The following is an 18,698-nucleotide window of genomic DNA, read 5'->3' as shown; positions in this document are numbered from 1 at the left end:
CATAACACAAATTAACTGAGGATGATTTTATATCACTTACACATTTTCAGCATACATTTTAGCCTATATACTATTTCTATTAAGCACAAGCTGCTAGACAAAAATCATAGGGGAAACACTGAATACTGTAAAGAATAGGCAAGGAATGACATTTCAAAAGTTTGATTTGAAACTAGAGTGTTTTTTTGTTTTTTGCTGTCCTTCCTCCGCAAGACCTGAAGTGCCCCAGAACTGGGGTCAGCACAGGGGGTGAGACCAGTGCTGCATCTTGCAAGTAGTACAGTTTGATGGATGAGGCAATCGGGGGCAGGCTGTCACTAACGCCGCCTGTCCTCATTGCCTTATCTACCCAGGATGTGGCGATGGTCGAACCCCCCTCTGTGGTGACCCTAGAACGGGACACAGCCACAACATCCATGACATCTACCCCAAATAGGCAGCGGGTGGATGTCGTGGAGGTTTTAAGGGATCTGTGGGAGATAGACGAGAGGTTTGAGCTGAGACTCAGACAGATGGAGGCGAAGGTGATAGAGAGAGGAGACGAGAGCCAGAGAGGCAGCTGTGAGGGAGGTGAGGAGACAATATGAGGCTGTGGAGAGGGAGGAGAGGAGACACCGTGAGGCTGTGGTGAGGGAGGAGAGGAGACAACGTGAGGCTGTGGTGAGGGAGGAGAGGAGACAACGTGAGGCTGTGGTGAGGGAGGAGAGGAGACACCGTGAGGCTGTGGAGAGGGAGGAGAGGAGACACTGCGAGGATGTAGAGAGGGAGAAGAGGAGACAATTTGAGGCTGTAGAGAGGGAGGAACGTTTTTTTTTTTAAAAATGAGGGAGAGAGAGAGGAGAGACAGGGAGATTGCTGCTAGGGAGGAGCATTTCCTGGCAATCCTTGAGAAATTAGTAAACAAATAATACTAAAAAAACCTTTATTATCTGCTCTGTCTGTTGTTATTGTTACTCTAGATCTTTAGTCAATCACAAATAAATGTTCATACATATGGAAAGGCAAGGCAAGTTTATTTGTATAGCACATTTTAACGAGAATTCAAAGTGCTTTAGGACAGCGCAAAAGAAACACATTATAAAAGGACATTTAAACACAATTAAAAATAGTTATTAAAGAGTTAATATACATATTAATGTTCCAATTAAGCACAATGATTTTTTTCTTTTTTTAAATTTATTTATATTCATTTATATATAATTTATTTATATTTATTATTATATTTATTTATTTACTTATTTATAAGGACAACACAATCAGCATGTGCCAGTGTTAGCAAGCTTGCTAATTTTCAACTGCAATCCTCTGGCAAGATGTTTTGAAACCTATAAAGTGATCAAATTTACAGAACAAAGACAATAAGATGCCATAAAAACAGCAACAAAACAAGAATTCTCAAGACAGACCACAAGCCGTGCAGGGCAACAGGAAACAGCGAGACATCAGTACAATAATATAGTACAAAAATTTACAGAGCATAGTCGTGATTTGGTGCACAACACAGCATTGTCATCCCGTGCCTGTCCTCTGCTCCACAGATGGCGCCTGGAGGTGCTGGTTCTGGGTGGTCCCCTGCTGCTGCCTCCATCAACATCCTCTGGCTCCAACAGGTCCCCATTGCTGAGACAGATGTTGTACAGGACTGTGTAGCAGGCGATGACCTCCGGGACATAGAGGGCTTCAAGAAGATGGACCTCCACCTGATCTTTGGGATGCCAAAAGCTCTCTCCACAATACATCTCGCTTTAGACAGGTGACTATTTAAGCAAACGTGGAGTTGGTTGTGGAGAGGCTGTCTGTAAGGGGTCATGAGGGTGATGGGTTGTTTGAGGCAGGGGTAGCCATCATCCCCAATGACGCAGAACCCTGGTGGAGGGTATTTCTGTTGCTAATAAATGGGGGTTGTGCTTTAACACCATCGCGGCCCAGGGAAACAGATGAATACATGAATGAACTTGGCTCTGTGGTCACAGACAGCCTGAAACTGAACAGAATAGAATAGTTTTCTATTCAGGTAACAGGCTGCGTCCTCTGTTGGTGGCTTCACACGGACGTGGCAGCCATAAATGCTTCCAACTACCCTTCTAAAGGCTGCTGACCTGGCTAAATGTGTGAAACATGGACCCAGGTGAGGCAAATCCTCCTCAGGTGGAAGGCAGATGACCTGGGGGAGGAGAGAGAAGACTTTCCTGCTGGTTATGTGGACTGCCCGGTGCATGGTGGCTTGGGGCATATCAAAGGCTCTGGCCACAACACAACATGAGGTACCACTACGAAGACCAAGGCCTCAATGACGGGTCCCCATCCATGGTCACACATTGTGCCTAGGCTGACCTTCAGACCATTGAAAGATGCCTTGGAGAGATGGAAGCTATAAGTAACATAGAGTAGTGCATAAATGAATGGAAGATACGAACAGAATCTTTTTTGGTGTTTATTCTGTTGCCTCTGCTTTCACTCTTATACTGTCACTGTATGTTGGTGTGAAGAACAATTAGAACATAGACAATTATGACTTAAAATGATAGTTTATTAAGTAAGTATAGGTACTGCTGCATAACAGTAGGCTGCAAGTTACGTATGTTGCATTTTCACTTTGCATGTCACTATCAGACATTAGCAAATAAATGTAGATAAATGTGCTTTTATGTAATGATCAGGCTAGCTAGAGCACAGATAATTACAACTATAAATCACAGTTTGTTTATTAGGTAAGTTTGACATAAGGGTAACGCTGCACAACAATAGTCTAGTCTATGGGCTGCGTAGATCACAGTAAAAACAATGTGTAAATCAACATACTAGTACCTTTTCAGTTTGTAGGAGGAGCCGGAGGACGCTTCGTCCTCAGTGTAATCCCCACCTCGCTTGAAACAGAGAGCACACACAAGCAAGAAAAATGAAAAGCACGTTCATTTTTAATAAAAATTGAAGTAAGCAAACGAGCTGGCAGATATTTTGGCGGGTGACAATCGCAGTCAAACATTGGAAATAATGCTCCACCTGGTTGGAATTCACCATTAAAAAGAAGAAGAAGTGGGCAAATGCTGCGATCGTCATTTCCGGTAAGTGCATAACGGCCGTGTTCAATTTGAGACAACACTACCCTGTCGAAATCCACACACGCAAGTACACGGTGTACAACCATTTTAAAGTCATGCTCTCTACCGGTCTCTGTCTCCTTTACTCTTCACTCCAGCTAAGTATTGCACTCTTTCACTGTCTCTTTCTCTCCCTCATTTCTTACACATATTTCTGTTTCCCTGTCTCTCTCTCTAGCTGGCTCTTGTAGCAATGGCAGCCTGTCTGTTCAAATCCATCTTCCACCAGTACAACACAAACACACACACACATACACACACAAACACACACACATACACCACATACATCATTGGAGGGGAAACAAATTATTCCAGGACAGGAGAACTGTTTTGTTTGGTTTACCCTTGTTTGTTTTCTCTCCCTCTCTCCATCCAACAGATGGGGTATTTTAATGAAATCAGCCTTGCCTGTTCCCATCTGTGTGAGAAATGAATTTCACCATTTTTTAAATGAGGGAATTTACAATGAGACAGGCTGGAAAGCAGGGAACCCCTGCAACGAGTTTTATTTTTTTCTTTCCTTTGACTCTCCTCAGCTCTTGTACCTATTGTGCTTTGACTGCATTTGTCTGTGTCTCTTTGTGCCTGTCTGTCTATCTGTCTTTCTACTTTTCAGTACAGAGCCTTTCTTTCATATATTTCATGTTTTTGTTACTCTGCATGTTTTTGTTGAAACAGCGTATCCTTGTCAAAACTGTTTATTCACAGTTAACGTACTATGTGTAGCTTTTTAAACATCAGCGTATAATTTCAGTGTTCAGTTTCAATCATCAATTCGTTGTCATTGTCAAGAGAATGTGGTAAAGAAAACTGGCTGGTAGTATTAATGAGTTAAGTTATTTTGCCTTTAGTTATTCACCCATTCTCAAACTATCTCCCTATGTGCTTTAGCTTATTTCAGCATCAGTAACCCATAAAGCAACACATGTACAGTAGCTGATTTCACCTGTAAGAGGACCTGGTGGCACACTACGTGTATTTAGTGTGGTAGCAAGGAGAGGTCACCACACCTGTTGGTGAAGGTCTCATTTGATTAAAGGATACTAATATTTTTACATTTTGTAATACTTTACTGGTGTTAAAATACTTTTGAAATACACTTAAAGAGGACATAACATGCACATGTTCTATATTTATATTCTACTGGTATATCTTGCATGATTTACTAAATACTCCTTGTACTGGTCCTTTATACAGCCCCTCAGTTCAGCCTCCGTCTGAAACAGGCTGTGTGAGCAACTGTCTCTTTAAGGTTGCCCCCCTTAGCTCCGGGGGCTTGGTAAACATACAATAGTAGCCAGATTTCGCTTCTTTTCTTCACTTCTCAAACACATCTGCAAATGTTCGAGCCCGAATCCGATCCGAAATATGCAAGTGAACAATGCAAACAACCCATGGAACAACCTTAGTAACAGACGGACAGCTGTTTGTGGGGATGTGCGAACAATCTGACGTCAGTTTGATGGGGAAGTAGAGGTAACTTTGGAAACAAAGTTTCGAGTCAAAAACCTGGACTTCTGACTTGAAGATGGCATTTTTACATACATTCACCTCAAGTTTTGGAACTCTGTGTATAAATATATAACAGTATATATATAAAAGCGTGATATGTCCCCTTTAACAGAATGTTTTTTGTGACATTGTGTTTTCAAAATTGTTTTAATGGTCCTTATCACATTCTCTCTGTCTTCTCTTTTCTTTCTTTGTGTACTGCTGTGCTGCATGATAAAGTAAAATTGTTTAAACAAATCAAAAATTCTTGAAATGTTCTCTGCAACAATGAGTATTGGTATTTTACTATCTTAATTCATTAAATGGCTTCTAAAAGTCATAATACTCACTTGTACAGCACTCAAAAATTGTTGTCCTTTAACAATTGTCATTGTTGCATTTTATAAATATAAAAGGTTCTGTAGGTTTCTTTATGTGTGCTCTGAGTTTTAAGACTCATTGGACTCATTCAAAACTGAATTCTGTTTTGAATGAGTCCAAAGCGTAGTTTTACAAAAAGGGCTATCAATCAGAAAAAGTCGCTGAATGAAATGTTTACTTTTCAGAGACGTCGGGTTCTCATCTGTCAGCAACTTGAGGTGTGTGTTGTGATTTCAAAAGGAGAGTGTTTGCATGCGTGTTTGCTTGTACACATGCATCTGTGCCTGTGAAAATTTACGCATGTGTTTGTAAGGAGCCGTGTGTGCCGGCACATATGTGCATGGCAGTGTGTTTTCTTAGGTGTGTTTTCAGGAAGGGAGCTGTCAGACATGATGACTGACGTCACCCTCATTATGCACACACCCACACATACACACAAATGCACACAAGTAAGTTGGCAGGTTAAGGCAGTTAACTACTTAGAAAACAGAGAAGTCATTCAGACAAACTGCACCTGCTTTGAAACGGCTTAACAAGCAATTACACAGGGAGAGAGAAATACACACTCTAGAAAACACACACACATAGAGATAGCTAAATTCAATTCCAAGCAGACTATTGGGAAGTAGCCAGAATAATTACTGATATTACTGGTGAAATAGAGACAGAGAAGGAGAAAGAGAGGATTAAAGACTGAAAGAGACCGATCTTAAACATTTAAATTTAACTGAGAAGCACTTTTCTGTCACACTAGCTGTGTGTGTGTGTGTGTGTGTGTGTGCACACGTTTGTGTGTGTGCAAGACACAGGTGATGCGTCAGTAATACACTCGTTGCGGCAGCAATTAAAATATGCAAATCCAGGAGTGTCGGGGCAGAATCTGATAGGCTATGCTTAACTGCACTCCGTGTTGATTGATCATGAATATACATGAGCCAATTCTACATTTGATCAGAAAATCACTAATGCATACACACTTACAGATAGATTAGATAGATTAGATAAACAGATAGATTTTGTTTGTTTTAGTCAAGATTCTGGCCGCAGCACTCTGAACTAGCTGTAGTTTTCTTAGACTTTTTAGATAATCCAGTAAAAAGGGAATTACAGTAGTCTAAACAGCTAGTAATAAAAGCATGAATAAGGATGAAAAAGGATGTTTGACCTTTTTAAAATGACATCTAAGTCTAAGTCATCTGAGTCTAAGATCACTCTCAAGTTTGTGATGTGAGTTTCAATCTGTTTGCTAAGACCACCAAGCACTGAGTGCAGTTTCTCTCTTGCTGCTTTGGGTCCTATTATAGATAGATAACATATGTGTGTATCCATGTGCTTACATACAGTATACACAGCTGTGAGACTGCTGTGTGTGTGTATGAATATGAATCTGTGTGTTATGATTGTAAACAAATATGCAAGTCTGCATCATCCTTATAACCCTCATCATCAGGACTCGGGCTACATGCCTGGAAACTATGCAAATAATTTTTGCTCCAAAAATATGGTAATGAGGCTTGAACGCAGAATTAATTAGACCTCCAACGTTCTACGGAGACTCTACAAACTCTTCCAGCCGTCAAACTGTGTGAAGTGTGATTATGAGATCATTTGCATATTAGTCCTATTAAGGGACATTAGCAGAACCTCTTGGTCATATTAGACTTAAAAAACAGGTGTTTACTTGTTACATTAATGTGGGATGTGAAAGGTCAACAGGTCAACAACCCACTGTGGCTGGGAAAGTCTGAGCAGCAGGACGAATTAATGAATGAGTAATTTATGCTTCAGCAAAAAAGTGTTTTGAGACAAAGTGCTGGCCGACAGAAGTTTGTCACAGGATATCTTGTATTAATAGCTCAGCGTTAATGCACATTGTTACTATGGCACCTAGATTGCAAGTAAGGCACAGCAGGATACAATGAAGTGAATTTCTGGATATTTTGAAAGAGCAGGGAGAAAATTTTAAAGCTGTACTTAATCATTACTTTTGTATGACCAATGGGTCAAATGACAGAGAATTACTGTATCACCTGACTCCCCTCAAGTTTTAGATTTTTTTTTTTAAGTCTTTGTTCTGATTTTACTGCCAAGAACTTTTACTTTTTGGTTCACTCTCAACCACCTTCATTAGCGTTGTCTGCGGCTACAACAGGCATCTGTTTTCAGATAAAACACTCTTATACTACCTGCCCAGCACCAAATGGCAGAGAGACAAAGTTAACAACTAGATGGTAAGCATAGTTGAGCCTTAAGTATCTGAGGAGCCAGATATTTCCCTCAGGAGTTGGTGAAGACTGAGAGCAAGCAAAAACTAAAAGAGTGCACTCAGTAGAGTGCAGATCTCTGCCAGGTCTGTACAGTCAAGATGGTGGCAAAGATAACAGAAACAGATTTATTCATGTCGTATCGTGCCTAACTTTAGTGGATCATAACATATCAGGTATGGAATTAATCAGCAGATGCTCTGGTTCAGGATGAAACCAAACCTTTCTATGTACGTCCGTTTTTGGCCACAAGAAAGGCCAAAATGTGGCCTGCAAAAGGCTAGGTAAGCCTTATTTTTAGCCTATTTTTAGCCTAGCTGATTGCAGGAAAAGCCTTTTGCTATGTCATAAAGCATATCATAAAATCGTGAGGACTGCTGAAAAGACAAAAGTGTAAGCTCTACAATAGGCTCATAAGGAATGAAAAATTGTGAATCACCAAAACCACGAGAGATGCTTGAGTATACAGTCATAAATGTGCACAAAATGCAAGATTAGCTGCGGACAGATACACACACACACGCACACACACACAGACATGCACACACACGACCAAACACATAATCCCCTCTAGGCTTACACCTGGCGGAGATAAAAAGAGCTTAAAGGAGATAATAATGGACTTACATTCATCAGGTGGAAATAAACATGACTCCAAATGAATGATAATTCTCCTGCGTATTAGTGGATGTGTAAACTGCAATTGTTTGCTAACATATTTGCTATAATAACTCTTTAATGTGCTAATGTGCCAAAGTTATGTTTCGGACTTGCCATGCTGTCCCCAAGTGGCCAAGAAATCTATGAAAATGTACTTTGAATTTGATTTAAAATGCATTAATCACTTTTGGGCCACTAGGGGGCATAAAAACAAACATCAAAACAAGCTAACAGATGCACAGTCAGTGCTCAGTGTACCCAGTCGGAGTTGTTTTTCTAGTCACCTGACAAAGTCCAATATTCACTCTCTTTTTACCACTAGTTCAGTCTCTTCCAACTTCTGAGAAAACTATCTGCGTCTATGGCTCTCCAACTCTTTGTCTTTCTTCACGATCTGTCACTTGCTATTTCTGTCTACTGTTTAGTAATGGAAAGATGTGGGGAGATGCCTTCATGGCTCCACTTGATTCCTAATAACCTGAACAGGGACCTGAGACTGGCCAGATCCAAATTGTATACAGTCAGGCTGGGTTGGGTCTGTATTGCTTCAAGTCTGTGTGTCAATATACAGTATACAGTGTTTCCCTGATATTCATTCAGCAGCGGCGCACCGCTGCTGCAAAATTATGAGCGCCGCTGCAAAAATTTCAGACGATCATTAATGTCAACGAGCTACTAATGATTTTCTCTCGCACACTGTGCAACACCCTACGTTATTGTGGATTTTTTAGTCATCCTCACTCTCTTTGTTCTTCAAAGGACATCTATGTCTTTTTGCAAGAGTAGTGTTGCGCCGTTAAGGAATAAAGCAGTGCATGTGTGTGTATGTGTGTGTAAATGTGCATGTGTAGTTGCACAAGCGCAGAGGGCGACCGGCAGAAACATGACGTGAATGCGAGCGGCGCAGAGGAAAAGTTTAGCAGTAAGTTGTCAATCTGGCAGTAAATGTACAGTACAGACTGCGTGTCGGTTAGTAAATGCTGCAGCTCCTCAAGAAAATACTCATCTATCGAAAGGGGTTAGCCCCGAAGTTAGCAACAACGCGTTAGCTTAACTTGACCAGGCTCACTTAAGGTGGACTGACTTTTAAAGTGGACCAGCAATTCTCATTTTAGTGTCAACCTCAGCCGCTCTTTAACAGAGAACGGAGAAGTGTGTGGCTGATGATTCTCTGTCATATACCCCCACATACGCCGCCTCCCCCCGCCGCTCCAAAGCAGTCAACCTAGGGGAAACACTGGTATATAATACCTAAGTGGATCCAAGAGGACTCTCTGTCAGCTCTGATCACATAATGCATCATGATCATCACAGCAGAAAGATATGTTTGCTGACAAAAGAGGGAGAGTATGAACTGTGAAGCGAGGGGAAAAGTAACATGCTTTGCTACTCTTTACAAATGCAGTTGTTTGTTCATTTGTGGTGCATTATGCTGCTGCCGGGTCTATTTAGGTCTGTTTTGGATCAGGTCTAATTATCCTCAAGTCCCATTCAGATCAGGGGTCTTTTTTTGCATTGTGTATTTATGCATTTCAGGTTCAGGTTGGTTTTCCACGGGTTTGTTTTGAATGGTGTAAGTTTTGGACTTATGAAGACCTAATAGTGGGTTCATGAAAATATTTTCCATTAAATAGTTTTGGATTAATGAGAAACTGAGACTGAATCATACATATTCATGGGCTGTAAAACCAAAACAATAGATTACAAGAGGAATTTTTTTAAATTTTTATTCATTTAACCATTACTTAACCAGCCCCATTTAGGTTGGAAACCTCTTTCGCAAGTCAGACCAGGCCAGGACAGCAGCATTAAAGGACAATATAACAGCAGGCACACAGATAAAACAATACTACAAACTAATGCACTCTATTTATCTCTAGTTTGGGTGATTCCAGGCCTTCATAAAGTCATCCAGTTCAATATTAATATCAAAATATTGATTAATGCAGGTTTCAGGCTGTAAGATTAAAGTGCCCTTGAGCATTTTAATGACCCCACAGCCCATTCAGAGGAGCAGCCGTGTAATGTCTTTTTACAGTGGAGAAGTTACTGAACTGTGTGAATGAGAAGCAGAGCAGCGCTTATGAAGAGGTTGGACTCTCAGCAAACAGCCCCCGGGAAAATAAAGGAATCACTGATACTGATTAGTATTCAGATATTCTTCTTAACAGGGTTGGCTTATCGCACGTCTCTGTGTCATTATGTTCACCAGCTCCACTCGCTGTCTGTCATTTAGCAAGTTTCAGGTCAGTGGGCTCCAAGCAGGCTTTCAGCAGTGTGCCCTCGTTCAAATTACAGACAGGAAATGTAGACATGAATGACAAACAGCGAGAGGCACTGTGCTCAGAGAGAGCAAACAGCATGTACTAATATCTGTGGGTTTGTTTGTGTGCATGTGTGTTAGTGTGTATGTGTTTTAAGGTGCGGCAGAGAGCCCCATTAATTATGCTTTTCTGTAATCTGCTTCTAGTGTGAATGAACTCTTTTGTGTGTGTATGTGTGTGTGTATGTGTCTGTGTGTGCTGAGAGGTTTATCAGGGCTAAGCATAATGCTTGTGTGTATTGGGGAGGATAAAATGAATCATTACTACTACATGATTCATTGCTAAAGTCTACCATTACTGCTACTGCAGGGCCTGAACTTTTAAAGCTGAATAAGTGAAAATGGATTCTGGCTTTTCTTCAGGGGGCTAATCTTTGAGCTTCTGATCTTGCTGCGGTTCATTTGAATGGACATTTTTAATATGAGTTCAAATAACACAGACAGTAGTTTCTTCCACTTTTGACAAAACTGTTACGGTAACTAATATGAGGACAAGAGATGTAATAAGAGGAAGTTCTTGTAGTGTTATTTTCTCAGTGTTTTGAGTGTCATTGCATCAGACGCCTCTGGTTTTAGAGTAAACTGCTGCAATAAATGCTGCCAAGATTATTTCATTCAGGCAGTAACTAAATCTCATGTGAGCTTTGTATGTTTTATTTACTGAATCGGTGTTTCTCCTATAAGTATAATGACAAGAACCCCCACCAGGCCAAAAAAATATTTTTTAATGCCAAAAATAAAGCCAAATATCCATTCATTTGGAAATCAATAGCGTTTGGGAGCCTCCATGTAGCACTGTTCCGATACATGAATCAACCTCTGTGTCGTTACCTAGGAAACTATTGGTAGCGTAGCTCTGTTAAGGAATAGGGCAGTGCCTAATATGTGTGCGTAGCGGGTGGGAAAGAGTGAGTGGCAGAAAAGTGACGGTTAACACGAGCGGAGTAGAGGAAAACACTGCAGGGACAAACACGTAAAGGGTTATATCCGTCTGACGAAGGACGTTTTTATGCGGAGCTAGCGAACCAATCACAAGACTCCACTGATGATGTATTTGAATCTGTGACTTATTTGCGTTTGCCTTGTCAATGCTTTCATGGGTGATTTGTCTCACAAACTTGTTAAATATTAAATACGTTACAAGAACATTGGCACCAGACAAAAACAGCTCCTCCACCATGTTCCTGAAAATAACATGAGACATACATCCGGCCTTGCCCCATCTTCTTCTTCTTCTGTTGAGTTTTATGGCGGTTGGCATCCATAAGTGTTGCATGACCACCATCTGCTGGACTGTCCCTTGCCCCATCTATTCCGGCATTGCCATGGCATGTGTGAAAAGGCGCAAGACAAAAATGTTCCTGAATGCAGCTGCATGTGTGAATAGTGAAAATCACTGGTGGTGTCTGAAAGGTTATCGCAGTAATTTACCAGGAACTATGTGTGTAAGAGGCTTTACTTAATGATGTTTTTATATATTGTATTATATATATTGTAAGATACATTTGCTGCAAGGTATTCTTTGCCAATGAGGGACAAAGAAACATCACAAGTTACTGTATATATATTTCAAAATATTGTATTGTAATATAATATATATGCCAAGATCACTATAAAGTGACTAAAACAAACCACATACTTTTTTACCTTCTACAGTATAACTTAGAAATATTATACATATCTGTTTTGGATCTGAGCTGAAACTTAACTAAAATAAAATCTGAAATAGTTTTATGTTTATCTCTGATAAATGTTATCGATACCAGCAGCTTATACTGTATAACTGCCCCACATTATTTTTTATCAGCTCTGACTTTTTACTAACTGCTGAGATTTAGACATGTAACGCTACGGCCATCAGACTGTGAGAGCTACAGTATATCCGTCATCTTCAACACATTCACAAGTGTAGTCAGGGACCGCACACATTGATGCGTCACTTTTCCATCCAACTTACAGTATATCACTCATCACACATAAAATTAAAGACTAATGACTCCCTGGAGGGAGACTGGGTCATTTCAGAAGCAAAAGACGATAAATATGGATACCAATATAAATATTTGCCTAAAATTCCTAACAAATCAATCAGACTTGTATGTGTGTGTGTGTTTTTTGCCCTGTATGTGTGGTAGCACGTCCTCGCTATGTGTTTGTATCTGTCTCCCAGTAAAGCATGACTGCCGAAACTGTGTTTTAATGAATTTAATGGTTCCATCATTTCTCTATCAACAATCAATGCTGGTGTTCCCCAAACACACACACACACACACACACACACACACACACACACACACACACACACACACACACTTCATACACATGTTGATTCTACGTTGGTGTTCCTCATTATTTACTTCTGGAGAAACATGCCAACTGGAAAAGTGACTAAGCAGATGTGTGTGCGTGTGTGTGCATCTGGGGTGTTTATGTGTGCATGTGCAAGAATTTGTTAAGTAATCTGACTGTGGAATTGAATTATGTCATCATAGAAACAAGGATTAGGTTATCGGATGTTTAAGAATGGTCAATTAGTGTCACTACCGCAACATATGTGAGAGGAAAACGAGAAAGGCAGAGAGGCATGAAGAGCATTGAGAGAGAGAGAGAAAGAGAGGTGCACGTGGGGAAATGAGGAGGGAAAGAAAGAGGAAAAGAGAAGAAGAAGAAAGAAATCTTTATCACAAATTTATCCTTCTAACATTGGCTTCATTGATGTGCCCATTTTGATCTTTGACCTGCCCAGCGTTGAAAACCAGGAAGAGAGTATCCTTTTTGGAGATTGATACAGAAAAAAATATAATTTCTTTGGATGCCAGGTATGTACAAGAAGCACAAGTAGCTTGTCGGGGAGATGTCTGAACCACAAACAAAGCTTACTTCGACTCAAGACAGAGACAGAGACCGTCATAAAGAGAGATTCAAAAAAAAAAAAAAAAAAGGCAGAGAGAGAAAAAAGAGACAAGGAGGAAAAGAAAGGAGAAGAGAGAACCAAATGAAGCAGTCATCAGACTTCAAAGCATCCTTTTATCCGATTTGTTTAGAATTTTAAATCGCCAGTCCAGATCCACCAAAACAAAAGATGAAACGATAATCCGATAATTGTTACAACGTTTCACAGAGGGAAAATATTTCTGAATATATTTACGTGTTTATGTGATCACTGGAGTGAAATGTGCTTAAAGCATTATAAAATGTTTAATTTCCGTTTAAGTTGATTTGTGTTTTTTCCTTTTGTTTGTTAGATTGAGCTTTCTGGTTATAGTGGGCATCTGCGTGTGTGTGTGTGTGTGTGTGTGTGTGTGTGTGTGTGTGTGTGTGTGTGTGAGAAAGAAAGCGAGAGTTAATGGAATAAAGACCAATTGTCTACATGTGTGTTTGTGTATACGTCCATTGCTGTATACATGCCATCCAATCTGACTTCTGGGCATTTTGAAGACAGCACTTTTTGACATTTAGTCTTCCCTATTCTATTTTATTTTATATCTGGATTTGTACTTTCCATTCATCAGGACTGCAATAATCTAACCTGAGCTTTAAGTTTTGCAGTGCGAAGTACAACTATATTGAATGCATTATACAGGCTTGGTGATACCAGCATTCACAGCAAAACACTGTTCATTTCAGTGGAATCACCACGATCTGCAGATTTGCTCTTGGAGGTAACATAAATTCATGTATTGTTTTCGCACAGAGTTCAAGTTTGGTGAACTATGACTCATAAAATTGTCACTGTTGACCAACTATAAACCATCTTATTAGTGCTGACATTTCAGAAAACTGAGGCAACCAGAGCCAAACTGGAGGAAGCTAACATATTAGCTATGACCACAAGTAAATAGTCTTTACGTCACCAAGCTTCCAGCACCACATATTTCACAATAGTCAAAATGTTGCAAGTCACAATGTTAGTAGTGCCTCTTTCTGGTGAAACTGTGCCCTGAATGCATAGCTGCGTGAGAGCCGCAGTGAAGCTAATGAGGTTATGCAAAGGTTTGTGAAATTACCATGACCACTAATGAATATCTTTATATTAACAGTGGATTAAATGACTATATTGTAAAAAGGGTTTGGTCATTATGATGAAACCACAAAGAATTATCAACTTACTTCCCTCAGCTCTACAGGGCTTTTTAGCATCTTTAAGCTCATCGTTTTGGTTTTACAGCCCACATTCTTACCGTTTTGGTTCATCTCACCGCTCTTATCAACCTTGTAGCAGGTACCTCTGATTAACCAACTGTACACTACCTGCTCAGCACCAAACGACATGCAGATTAAGTTGACAAAAGTGAAAAAAGTGGAGCATTAGCCGCTAAAGAGCCAAATATTCCTCAGAAGTTGGTGGAGACCAAAACAGAGCTAGAACAGAGAATGAATATTGGACTTGGCCAGAAACACAACTCCAAATAATAGGCATAAGGAAGTCTTTGCTGACACCTTCACAATAACATCTTTATAAGGAGTTAAAATTTCAATGCTGTGTTTACAGCTTGTTGTCATTTCAACTTTGAATCCTCGAGTCTCAGTGATGAAAGCACTGATGTTACCAAACACACAGCATGTTTATTTTCTACAGCTAAAGGCAGTAAGGTTATTTCATGTGTATCTTTACAAAAATAAACTCTAAATAAAACTGCCAGTTACATCAATGTTAGAATTATTCTAGTCAGCTACTGTACAGCTTGGTGTTCATGAAATTGTTATTCTAGAGAGAAGTGCCCACACACTGAGTCAGTGCTCCCAAAACTCAGTGTGTGGCCACATTTTATAGAATTTCTTTTGTGTTTGTGCCAACTGCACCTGATACAACATTGGGACATGCATAAACTACATTGCAGTGTGTGAAGTTGTTACCATGAAGGGCTTGTGGATGATTCTGATGTCTGTATTCTAATCACTTAGCAGGCAAGTTCATTGGTGGGCCAATCTCCCAAAATCCCAGTGTGGTTTTTTTTAACAACTGTTAAATTAGTTCATAGCTGCGAGCACTTCGTTGAAAGTAAACTGATCAATGCAGCCTGTTCTTCTGAACACTGTTCATACATCCTCGTTTACGTGGAAATGCCTGTTTAGACAATCTGCCCTTCAAAATATCCCAAGGCCATGTAATTTTACACAGAGTGGACAGGGGCAGCTTTTCCATTCGTGGGGTTAATCACATGTTGGTAGGGTACTACGGTGCCAGAGGGGGAGAGAGGAAAAAACACAGAAGAGGACACACAGAAGAAAAACAGGATCAAGTGAGGAAGAGAAAGATAGTGGTGATGGAAGACAGAGGAGGGAACTTGATGTTTGACATAAACACTTACCTGCTGTATAGGCAAGGATGGATTACTGAGTAGATCAATAGAAAAACTGCCCCCGGACCTCTGACCACGGAGGTCTCAGCCTGGGCAGAACTGAAGGCAAGACCTCTGGCAGTGAGAGGCCTCTGGGCACAGGGTGAATATTACAAATCTAAAATGTGTGTGGCAATTCAGCTCCTGAATGTGAGTGAATAAATTATAGCATGATGTGAAATAAATCAAGAATGTTTTGGGTGCCTGGAGCGAGTGGTTCCCAACAGTGGAGATCAGGCGCCCCAAAAGATGAAGAAAATGAGAGGAAAAAGAGAAAAAGCATTTCAATTATACAATTTTTTTTTCTGTTTTTTTCTTCTTTTTTTCATTTTTTCATGGTAAATACTTAATATTTTTTCTCTTCAGGTCTGTAAAAACACTAAAAACAAAAATCTGGGAGGGAAAAATCACTCACTGCTCCAAACTCACGTCCACACTAAAGGTCATATAACCTTTAATGAGGGGTCACAATTTTGAGTCATAGGTAGTCGGGGGTTGAGCTAGAGCAATAAATTAATCAGGCCAATAAATCAATCGATATTAAACATCGCTAACAGTCTGTCATGTAAGTTATAAGAAATGTACAGTACAGACCCCAACCCAGCAACATTCAGGGGCTTACTGTGACATTCACAAGTACCTTTAATGGACATTCAGGAGACTTATTTGCTAGGAAAGATATAGAAACAATGATCCAATTACACAGTTAGTCCACCAAAGAGCACTGACAAGTTTATTTTTCCAAGTGTAAAACATCTCATATCTTGTCTTCTTTAATTAAGTTCCAGTTTCAGGGATCCTTGTACATATATTTGAGTCATTTTCTTCTTTTTGTAACATAAATAAAACAGACTATCAGCTGATACATGGATATTACATTATTTTTAACTCTCAAACATAGATAATGGGATGGGCCCCAAAAATGCACTATACATAGGGGTTTAGTCACAGACAAAAAAAGTTAGGAAATACTGTCTTACAGCAGTGGTTTTACAACTTTTTAAAACATACATAAAATAATTTACTCTGGTGGTCCAATGTTTACAGTGTATTCTTTTTTTTAAATGAGAGAAGTCATTTTATAATGTAAAGCCCTGATCAGACAACTAGACTGCAACTGTCATGAGAGGAGGACTTTTCTGTAGGAGACTGCACTGAACACAAGCAATACGATTAACTATTCAACTGTCTTTTTAAAGTATTTCAGATTCTCATTGAACGCAGACAGATTACACTCAATTACACGGGTCACGCCGGCGAGCAGAACATCTCAACACCTCAATTGAGCTTTTATGGTATAGATTAGTTTGAAAAGAAACACCACTGTTTATTATGTTGAATATGTTAGTTTGAAAAGATGAATAGAGTAATAGTTGTAGCGGCTGCAGCGGCCTCTTTACCCCTGAATCTGTCTTTGCCAACATACATACCGTATGTATACAAATACGCACATAAGCATATTCATATACACACTACTGCTTTGGGTTGGCAACAGAGACAGAGACATCTTTGTCATTCCTCCCTCCCTCTCTCTCTCTCTCCCTCTCTCTCTCTCTCTGTCTGTATATTTCTGTTTATATTCATCCCACTCTTTGAAGTGGTCATAACATTGCGTGTTAGTTTTGATGCTCTAATGAATAGACTGTTTTCATGTGACGCACTGGAAAATGGAAACTATGATTCTCTCTCTCTTTCTCTTTCACTGTGTGTCTCTCACTCGTAGCACTCCTCCTCCTCTCAGCTTTCACCTCCTCTTTTTATCTCCTTGACCTATCATTGTATTTTTGTTATTGCTTTAGGTAATTATGTCTCATCATCTCCTGCAGCATCCTGCCCTCTGTCTTGTTTTCTGTCTCTTAAGCCGACTCATTGTTTTTTTTCCCCTCTCACTTTGTCCCCTATATCATTATTATCACTTTGCTTGTTATCTTATAATCATGCAATTTTATATTTCTCTCTCTGTCTTTCTTACCCCGTCGTCCGTTAACCCACTTTGTGTTTGAGTTATTTATTCATTTATGTGTGTGTGTGTGTGCAGTTTTCTTTTTATAACTGTGTTGGGAAATCTGTATGGGGCTACGTACAAGACGTCATGTTGTGCTCATCATCGTATTTGTCGGAGCTGATCCTAATCAGTAGCTTTTAATGATCAAAAATCTCTGATCAGAGAGAGAGAGAGGAAAATCGAGAAAGATGCAAGCAGAAAAGTTTTTTATTTCATCTTGTGGCGGGTCAGCAAAAACTGACTTATTTTTTCACTTACTTAAATATACAAATTCCAAAACTACATGTAGCTTTACAAAGTCTATGAAATGGATTTTTACAATGAAACACATTCAAACTATTGATTTCTTAAACCAATACATTCGCTGCTGTACAGTGTAACTCTGTTGTTGTTGTTGCTGTCTTGAACTGTTTTTCTCTTTCCCCCTTTTAAATTGTTGCATTTTTCTTTTTTCTTTTTTTTAGTTGTTGCAGCTCCTCTTTTATGTCAAATTTGCATGACAGTTTTTATACAAAGTTTGTTTCATGTCTCAAAGCCTAGCAAATCCAAGTCCTAGTCCTTTCACTATTGTGCAGCCTGTTTCAAAGACACATGAATGTAAGTTTTAAAACATTGTTATTCTTTACACTTAAGAAAAAGACAGAAAAAAAGAAAAAGAAATGATTCTTTTTTTATTGCTGTAGGACTCTGACCTGAGTCAGACTGTATTATAAACAACTTGTTGCTTTTCATTCTTTTCCACCAAGAACTATAAAAAACTTAATATGTGAGTTTAAAATACATAGGCGTATTTATTTATCTTGGTAAATTTGCAAAGGAAAAGGGACAGGAGCTGTGGCCAAACCCTGCTAAACTATGGTAACGGTCCACTGAACTGACACTTTCATAAAAAACAAGCCAGTTCCCAGACTTTCCACAGTTGTCATATATCCAGGTCTGTGAGTATGCATGTATGTGTAAAAGAGGGGAGAGGAGAAAGAGTGCTTGTGTATTCTGAATATGTGTGTGTGTGTGTGTGCGTGCGTGTGATTGCTTTCCCCCTGTTTTGTGTGATTAGATTTGTCTCCTTTACCTTCAGGGTTGTTGTTTTTGTCTGCCAGCCAGTATATAAAAGCTATGGGTTTACACACA

The 18,698-nt window shown here is 39.6% G+C and overlaps 1 long non-coding RNA gene across 1 annotated transcript in view; it reads right to left on the bottom strand.

Annotated features, from left to right (window-relative positions):
• Positions 1–1,205: 1,205 nt before the first annotated feature.
• The window catches only part of LOC122969610, a 77,681-nt gene continuing 60,188 nt past the window's right edge, over positions 1,206–18,698 (bottom strand). Inside the window, exons 2-3 of the long non-coding RNA XR_006399061.1 lie at positions 2,809–2,867; positions 1,206–2,355 (exon numbers count right to left, since the gene is read on the bottom strand). This is a non-coding gene — a long non-coding RNA (uncharacterized LOC122969610). The remainder of the gene's footprint in view (positions 2,356–2,808; positions 2,868–18,698) is intronic.

This window comes from Thunnus albacares, chromosome 19 (assembly GCF_914725855.1).
Source record: "Thunnus albacares chromosome 19, fThuAlb1.1, whole genome shotgun sequence".
NCBI lineage: Eukaryota > Metazoa > Chordata > Actinopteri > Scombriformes > Scombridae > Thunnus > Thunnus albacares.
This window is presented reverse-complemented; position numbering and strand designations above follow the sequence as displayed.